General features: G+C 39.3%; 1 pseudogene; it reads right to left on the bottom strand.

Moving 5' to 3' along the window:
* Window positions 1–486: 486 nt before the first annotated feature.
* LOC139706931 (tyrosyl-DNA phosphodiesterase 2-like) lies at window positions 487–8,266 on the bottom strand (annotated as a pseudogene).
* Between the last annotated feature and the right edge of the window lie 1,212 nt (window positions 8,267–9,478).

Here is a 9,478-nt window from a genome sequence, read left to right as displayed (position 1 = left end):
AGCAAGGGCCTCCTTCCTTTGGATGCCAAGCGAGGGGCACCTGGGTGTGTTAGTCCCCCTGGACTCCAGGCCCCGCATGGATCCCAGGCCCTCAGAGTCCAGCCGAAAAGAAGCAGCAGGTCCTGGAGGCCCCCAGTACCTGAGAATGGCTGAGGGCTATTTGCATGCCAAAGGCTCACTGCGATGATTTAATATATTTACAGTCTGTTAATCTATAATCATTTAATAGCACGATGGTTATATTAAATTATCCAAATAAATCATGTTTTATTATTTAGAAGAATTAAGTATAATATTAATGAAATAGAATAGATTATCTAAATAAACTGAACAATTAGATACTATAAAATCTATTTTTTTTCTGAAACAATTTTCCAGTATATTAATTCATCTATATAAAACTTACCTTTCCACATAGGTAGAAACAATACTTGCAAAAAGTTCAGAAGTCTACTCAAAACATTTAAACTCATATGTGAAAACATTTCACAATATCACATCTAAGTTGCACAGAAGACCCCGTGATCACTAGGAAATCTACCACAGTCCAGTTTCTCCAACCCAAGGAGGTCCAAACTTTGGGTGAAAGGGTAAAGTTTCTAAGCTGCGAAGCCTGAGTTAAAATGTAAAGGATAAGATTAAGATTTTTTTTAAGTTCTGTGAAGTTTTTAAAGTTCTGTTAAGTTGCAATTTCCTGAAGTGAAATTAAGTTCTGTTTTCCTGGAACCTACAATTCATGTAGAAGTTAAAAACAACTCCTGGAAAAGCCACTGAAATGTATGTTGAAATCTCCCCTAACCATCTGGTTGCTCTGTAAAAACAACCCCCTCCCCAGAAACCGTGCAGTCCAGCACGTACACACCTTAGGGCCTAAACCAATCAGTTTAAATGTAACCCCCTCTTTAGGAATGACCTATCACTCCAGCCTGCCCTGTTCCAGCCAATGTATGTACTAATCAAGTCTAAAAATTGTTGTTTGACTTTCCCGTGGTGTATGGTGATTTGTTAAAGGAGACTGTGATGTATGTAAAGTCCCCGCCCTCCCCCCAAAAATGTATACTTAAGCATTGTTCAACCCCGGCTCTGGACTGCTCTCCCTTCTCGAGTGGGCACGGAGCCCCAGCATGCTGGAATCTCAATAAACCCCCTCCTGCTTATTGCATAAAGTCAGTCTCTTGGTGGTCTCTTCCTCCGGTGTTAGCTGGGCCCTTACAGGGGAATAATGGGGCCCTCTTCTGCTGCTCCTCTGAAAAATAAACTGATATCAATTCTATCCAAATGCATACTTTCCATATGTGTTTCAATGATTTTTAATGCCTTTCTTGCTTCAGGTGTTAACATGCGGGGTGAATTTGGATCTGATGGACCTTTTAGGATCCCACACATCCAAGATGCTGTCAGGTAAGCCACCACATTTAGTAACTTCCTGATCCCGTAAGTTTGTACCTCCTGCAAATATCACCGTGGTGACTCTGGAGCCTCTTGCCTTTTCTTTAATACCATTTGTAACTGACTCATTCATTCCTGGGCATGTCCTCTGGTGCTCTCCAAATGGAAAGTCATAAGGTAAAGGTCATTTTCAGACAAACTCACATGAACAAACAAAAGGTTCCTCATTATTTTGGTACTTGGAAAAGGAATAATCTCTTGGCTTTTTAATTTCACTCTTGATTTCTTCAACATTATAGCTGTGAAATATCCCTCTTCATGACCTGTAATAATTTCATAACTCCATGCTCTCTTCTTCAGATAGCTGTAATATGGGGGAATAACTTTCTGTAGAAATATTACATCTGGGCTGTACAAAGTTAAGTAGGAACCCATCCCATGAGCCCTCTCCTGCAGACTGTTTAAATCCAACCCATCAATATTCCAGGTAAGGAGAAAGAACATGCTGCCATCTTCTTGCTGAGAACTTTCAGATGGGTGGATTTTTGAACTAGTGGAATCAGTTGTTTCTTCACTGGTTAGGTCAACACAGGCCAGCAGCAGCGACACCTTATTAAAGCCTTATTTATGTTTTATTAAAGCCTTATTTATGTTTTCACCCTTTCTACTTTGTCAGAAACACTGAACAGAGTTTTGTCTTTTCTAATCCTTGTTAGACTACTGATTTAAAGAAAAACATTAAAAAAGCCAACTCTATAGACACCTTCAGAGTTTAGTTTTATAATAAAAAACTGTTTGAGTGATCAGACCTTTACATTTCTGAAGATGAAATAAACATGTAATCTTTTACCTCATTTTGCTCAATTAAATTGTTCAGAAGATCAAAGTGGTAAAGACAATGTAAAATTCAACATTTTAATACTGATGTTGTAAATTGTGTTGAAAGAGAAGGAAAATGAATTGAAGAGAGTAGAAGCTGTGCTAAAAGAGAGGGAGAGCGACCTTTCTAGCAAAACAAAGCTGTTACAGGAGGTACAAGATGAAAACAAATTGTTTCCATCCCAGATTGAGCAGCTTAAGGAACAAAATTACTAACAGGTATCTTCTTCCCCCCCTCATGAAGAATTATTGATGAAATGCACACACTTTTACAGCTAGAGTGTGAAAAACATAAATCTTTCCTTGCAGAAACAGAAGGAATTTTACAGAAGCTTCAGAGAAGTGTGGAGCAAGAAGAAAATAAATGGGAAATTAAGGTTGATGAATCACAAAAGACTATTAAGCAGATGCAGTCATCATTTATGGCTTCAGAGAAAGAGCCGCCCTATTGCCAGACAGTAAAGGTCAAATATACAATGAATACACAGCTTAACATAACCATCATCATCTCAAAGGCTTGCTGGGGTCACCTCTCAACCACTCCCTTCTGGTAATATGCCATGCATCATCCTGACTCCGCTGTGGCCCTCAACAAGAAAATACTGAGGGATGGTTGCATAAACCTATTTACTATGCCCTTTTTAGCTCTTCATAAATATTTGCTCCAAGTGTTGCAAGCTTTTATGCAAATGTGCAAGAAACTCTTATGCCTAAAGTAATGCAATAGGGACTCTTCATGTCAGATTCTACCATTGATGAACATGACCTTGATAATAGAGAAGAATTAAATAGGGAAAGGATCTTGGGACTGACAATAGGTGCCTGAATGCTTGTGTTGGGCTAATTGTAACACCTGCCCCACACAATGTCTTCTAAAACACTGTGCAGAGCAAACAACAGTTAGAGGTCTGCCACTTTCCAAGCTCAGATTCATATGATGTGAGTTGATAGAATCTGAGAACCCCTCTGCCTTCAGAGGTGTCTGTGCCCTGAAAATTTATCAGTGTTACAACTTGTTTCTCTCTCTAGTAGACTCTCCTTTTACATGCAAATATTGTCTACTGGGATAACATTTTAAGTTTGAAACAGAAAAGGGGGAATTAATTTATTTGATTTTGTTCTTCCCTGACGAAGAAGGTAAAAAAAAAAAAAAATAGCTGGTAACATTTTCTAGAACTGTATATGTTGAAAGAAATCTTCTATTTATTATTAAAGACCTTCCTGCTTCCCCAAAGGATGAGGTACTTTAAAACAAAATAATAGATATACTGAAATCATTAAATTTAGCACTAAGAAGAATTCATAACCAAAGTCTTTGTCTAGGAAACATTAAACATGAGAATGGACAGTATCTTCAATAGCACTTTTACAAAAAGAGCAGAGGCATTCTTTATATAGGCATTTCATACACTGACCTTCGAGAAGAAGCCAAGGGCATAGTGCCAAATTGAGCTCTGTGAAGACATTTCTGAAGGGGGCAAAAGTATTATAGTCCGAGTATGTTCCATTCTGATGATCTGACTTGATACAACATAAAGCCTAGAGAATCTAGAGAGACAGATGGGTAGTATGTCTAGAGGCTGCCAATTCCTCTGGAATTTTTATCAACTTAGTTATTGAATATAGCAAAATTGAGACTTCTGGTGAATATTAAAATATTATTATTATTGTTTTGATGTTGCACATTGTTAGAAACCCCTATATTTGTAATAATAGCAAAATCAACAATGAAAATAATAATAGCTAATATTAATGACTTTCAGGCCAGGTGCTAATTTGCATGAATTATTGAAGGCTTCCAACAATCACATGAAATAGGTATTTTTCACATAGCAACCATTTTGCAAAAGATGATGAAACTAATAGAAATTGAGCAAATTGCACACGTTCACATGGATATTAGCTACAAAGCTGACATTTAAATTCAAACAACTTTCCTCCAGATCCAATAGCAATACTCTCTACGAGCTTATGTTATATTAAATTATAGGTGGGAAAGTTGTCTCTGCAATTAACTAAAATGATTTAGCTTGTATTCTTATATGACCAAACATTTGCTTTATGTCTTCACAGAAGTATACTTGGAGCTATAAATAACAAAACTCAGCTTGGATTTATCATAATTTATCAACTACATAACTGAATTCCTAGTGCTCTTTATTATAAGTTATGGTAAATATGATATTGGCTCAGATGATTTTGATAAGGGAAATATTACTATCACCTCTTTAGACTATAAAAGAACCTAATTTTAAATATTGAAGCCAGTTTGTTTTGAGAACTGAAATGAGCACAGAAACCCGATTAGTATCTGCTATACTTTTTCAATAGTTTTGCTGAATAACTAAATTTTTTTCCTATCTACAGCAGCTATTGAGAGTATCCTCACATTGATGTAGTTTAAAAGATGGCCTTAGAAACATTGTTTCCTGTTTACCTTCTTTGATATTTCCTGAGAAAAACTTCACAACAATTTCTGAATTTGAGTTTATTTTAAGAACAAATGACCAAGAATAAAACAAAAATCCTAAAACTTTTAGATCACAAAGCAAACAATGCTGGTTTGAAATATATATGTGTAATTTAACATATGAAGTTGAACTTTTTGTTGTCATATAATTATATTTTTAAGTTGATATACAAATACATACCTCCCATAAAATTTGTAAGAATGAAAAACTATTAATCTCCTCATCAGAAGTTCAAGTCCAGGCCACAGATATGAGGATAAAAGGTAGAACAATGCCTGCATGTGGGAGAAGGCACCCTGGATGAGTTAGAGCACAGGGGATGGTGAAGTACTAGCCTGACTGTGCATCTACATAGGCATATTCATTTGTAAAAAATAAATAAATAAATAAATAAATAATAAACTGCTTATTTAAGGTTTGTGTACTTATATTGCAATTAAAATGATGCATCGTGTGTGTGTTGTTAGACCACGATGCAAGAAAAGACCACTGACTCCAATTAAAATCAAATTAAAGCAAGCTTATTATTTCGACCGGCCGGGCTGCCTTGCCCATCAAAATCGTGGGAGCCAAGGACAGCGGCGAGCCTTCTCTGTGGCCCAGTTTTATAGCCAAAAAAAAAAAAATTACACAAAGGGGGGGGAGGTTACGGATAACAACACTCTGAGGAGCCTAACACAAGTTTACATTTTTGCTGGCCCAGGCATCAGAATTTATGGAGATCTTAGAGACTCAGAGAGGGTCGTTTTCTGGCCAGGGAAGGCCAGAATTTATGAGGCATCACTAAGGTTTAGGAAAGGGTTGTTATATGGTCAGGGAAAACCGGACATGGGTGAGTTCAGGGCATGGGCAGTCATTCTAATCAGCTACAACATCAACTAATGGCCAGGCCATACAGACATCCTGATATTTTTACAGAAAACAGAAATGAATCCTTCATAACTTGTGACATCTGGCTTCTGATCTAATGAGAGAACCAGGCTAGGTATATCAGTGTGTGTGTGTGTGTGTGTGTGTGTGTGTGTGTGTGTGTGTGTGTAAAGTACAGGCAAAAAAGAAATAGTCCCTCTAGTCCATGCAGTGTTTTTGTGAAATTAGACAAAAAGGTTTTTTGGGGGGCAGATTTAGCTTCTAGGTCACAAAGTTTATGTGACAGACTAGTAAAAGGATTCAGTCCCACTCATTTGAAAGAGCCTACATAACAATATGTATGTCCACTAAAAATAATGTTGTTGAGAAGAAAAACTATTCTGTAACAAAACAATATAAAAATAGTTAAAATATTTTTTTTTTTTTTGTTTTCCAGGGTAATACGATTTTATATGTAAGCATTAACACATGTGATTTACTGCTATTTACTATTACTATTCAAAGAAAATTCAGTAATTCAATAATTAATCAATGAAAGAGACTTGCATTGACTACAATCTCCATTATGAAATTTGGAAGATTAAAAATATTACTTAATTAGTGATTATGAAGAGATTATCTTTGTGCATACCACTCACAAATTGGTTCCTTACTAATATGCTTGTAGATTTAAAATGTATATTTAAAGTAAGCCTAAACTGAGCACTGCCAAGTACCAACTAAATTGATATTGAAATTGAAGAGTTCAGGTGGTATATTTTGTGAATTGCTATGGAAACCTGTGATTCGGATATCTTGGATACATAGAAAAAACCTACTTTGACCAACCTATGGATATTTCATCAAAGAATACATTCACCTCAGACATTATGATTGGAAGATATCTGGGATTATATCCAAGCAAAAATTTGTGACATTTTTGCTTAAATTTCTTGAGATGTTGAATATTAGGCTCAATGTAACATATTTATCATGATAGGCAGAGCATTTTGTGGTGCTGAGTGACACTCATTGCTGGATCTGTGGAATTTATTTTCTAATGCTTTCATTTAAAAAAAAATAAACAGAAGAGTCAGGCTTTATATACACTTGTTTGTTAGATTTGTTTACTTGAAATATATTCTAAATGATGAATTTAAATAAACAGTTTTAACTTGAATAAATTTAAAATTCAGAGAGTAACTTATGTATTCTCTGATAATAGACATACCAGATAAAGAACAGAAATTAACATTCTTATTTTGCAAGATGGTGATGAAATTGTTGAACAACACTGTGAATATTATGACTTGGAAAGGTTTATATGTTTAATGACACTCTACTTTGCAATTAGATTTAATAAGGTATAAATTTAATAAAGATAATTGTTGGTAGCTGGTGGTTTTAATCACTGAATTGACTACCAATTTGCTACTTGTATTATAATTTAGTTATGTAATCCCTCAGGATTAGTAAATAGAGCTTGAGAAAGTATCTAAGTCTGAAATTTGGCAAGAAATTGCTTATATTAATTTTCTATTAATGACTGTCTGTACATATAAAATTACATTACGGCATCTCTTGTTATATAATTCACATGTATCAAGATTATTATTTTTTGAATAAACAGAAAGATAATGTTGAATTCTCTCTCAAATAAATAAAAAAAATGGCTTGAATTAAAAATTCCAAACATTGGGCTGGGGATGTGACTCAAGCGGTAGTGCGCTCACCTGGCATACGTGCGGCCCAGGTTCGATCCTCAGCACCACATACAAACAAAGATGTTGTGTCTGCCAAAAACTAAAAAATAAATATTAAAATTAAAAAAAAATTCCAAACATGTATAAGCTACTTGTTGGAAAAGTATAAATGGCAGCCATACCCCAGAGAAAAAACCCCAACATGGCGCCTAAGCACCTTTTCTTCCTACCTTCTTCTTTTCTGCAGTGGCGCAAAAAGTTCCCACCGGCGCCAATTTCAAATCTCGCTGGCGGGGAACCTTAGCCCCAATGAGAACTAATTCCTGGGCTCCGGAGCTGATATCTGAAAGAACTTGCCAATAAACGGGTTGCCTGCCATTTATCTAAACCCTACCATCTCCCCCTTAGTTCTATATAAGCACACTGCTTTTTGCAATAAAATTGGAATTCTCCCAGTGAAGTGTCTTTGCGTGGGGAATTCTTTCATTCTGGTGCCGTGACTCGGATACGGGTGAGCTCTTTCCAACAAGAGCCCCGTCCCCGCTCTGCCGAGACACTCCGCCCTGGTCCGCTCTTTTCAGACTCGGCTGCCTGCACTCAACACACTGATCTGGCGTGGTAAGGATCCCCTGACCCCGGCTCGCCAACTCCCTTCGAGCTATCGCTGGATTTGTGACCGTGATCGTCCGGCACACTCCAGACGCCCGGTGGGGGAGAGGGAATCCACCCCACTAAGACCTTTACTGGTTGAAGTGGACCCTCTGGTGATCCGTTTCCCTTTGGGGCATGAGGCTTCTGAGTTTACACGAGAGGCTCTGTGGTTTTTTTCCCTCCTCCGCTGCCACTGACGCTGCCGGCTAAGAGTTGCTGTTTCCTGCGGGGCTGCTGTGTCTGGCTGAAGCTGCCTCTCTGCTCGGGAAAACTGAACTCCCGGCCTGGAACTGCGTTCTGCCGGAGCCGGAGTTCTGTTTTCATTACTGACTTCTTCCACTGCGGTCGAAAACTTTCCTGACGTCAGGTTGCCCGTGGCTCCGACCCCATTGGGTCTCACAGATCGCACTTCACTGGTGATGACCAGGTAGTGCCCTCTGTATTTCCTCGTGATGGCTGGTCATTTTGGGGACGCCCACCTGACCCCCCGTTCGCCCTGGGCTTCCTGGAAGCCGGTCCAGCCCGGGTTTTCCCTTTGTCTCTCTTGCTTACTCTTATTCTCTCTCTCTCTCTCTCTCTTCCATCTTTCCCTGTGACTATGGGCACCTCTTCATCTATACTTGAAGCCTCACCTCTCAAATGTTTAATAAAAAATCTGGCGACACTCTCCCTCACACCAGACATCAAGCCCAAACTTCTAATCAAATTCTGTACCCAAGATTGGCCTACATATCCACTGGATAATGGCAATCATTGGCCTCCAGAAGGCTCCTTAGATCCAAACCTCCTCTGGGACCTTTTTAACTATTGCCAGCGTCTGAAAAAGTTGAGGGAGATTCCCTGTGTTGAAGGTTTTAGCCTTCTCGCACAGCACCCTGCTCTCTGCTCCTCCTGCCCTCCCTCTCAGGTCCTCCTTGCTTGCAAATCCCTCTCTTCCCCTACTTCTACTCCTGACTTCGCAGATTCTTCCTCATTTGACCCAGCAGATGAACCCCCACGTTATCCTCCAGCCCCATCTGCCCCTTCTCTCCCACTATACCCTCCTCTTCCTCTGCCTGATTCCACAGATCCTCAGCCTTCCGTTTCATCCCCCTCCTCTCCACCCTATTCTGCCTGCTCCACCTCCTCCTCCTCCACAGAGACACTCCCTTCCCCTCCCTCTCCTTCCTGTCCGCCGCCTGCCTCTTTCAGTCCTCCTGTTACCAGGTCTAAGGGACTCCTTCCCACCCCCAAGACAATCGCACCCCTTCGTGAGGTAGCTGGTCCCGAGGGTGTCATCAGAGTCCACGTGCCCTTCTCCATATCGGACATTACTCAGCTAGAGAGGAAGTTAGGCTCATTCACCACTGACCCCACCACTTACATTCGGGAGTTTCAATGGGTCCTACAAGCATATAGCCTCACTCATCATGACATCTACATGCTCTTGGCCAATACACTTCTCCCTGAGGAAAGGCGACGGGTCTGGGAGCTAGCCCAAGCCCATGCTGATGAAAATCATAGGACCAATCCTAACCACCCCACGGGCCCTCATGC

Source organism: Marmota flaviventris, chromosome 9, assembly GCF_047511675.1.
Source record: "Marmota flaviventris isolate mMarFla1 chromosome 9, mMarFla1.hap1, whole genome shotgun sequence".
NCBI classification, from domain to species: Eukaryota; Metazoa; Chordata; class Mammalia; order Rodentia; family Sciuridae; genus Marmota; species Marmota flaviventris.
Note: the sequence above shows the minus strand (reverse complement) of the source record. Positions and strands in the feature narration are given on the sequence as shown.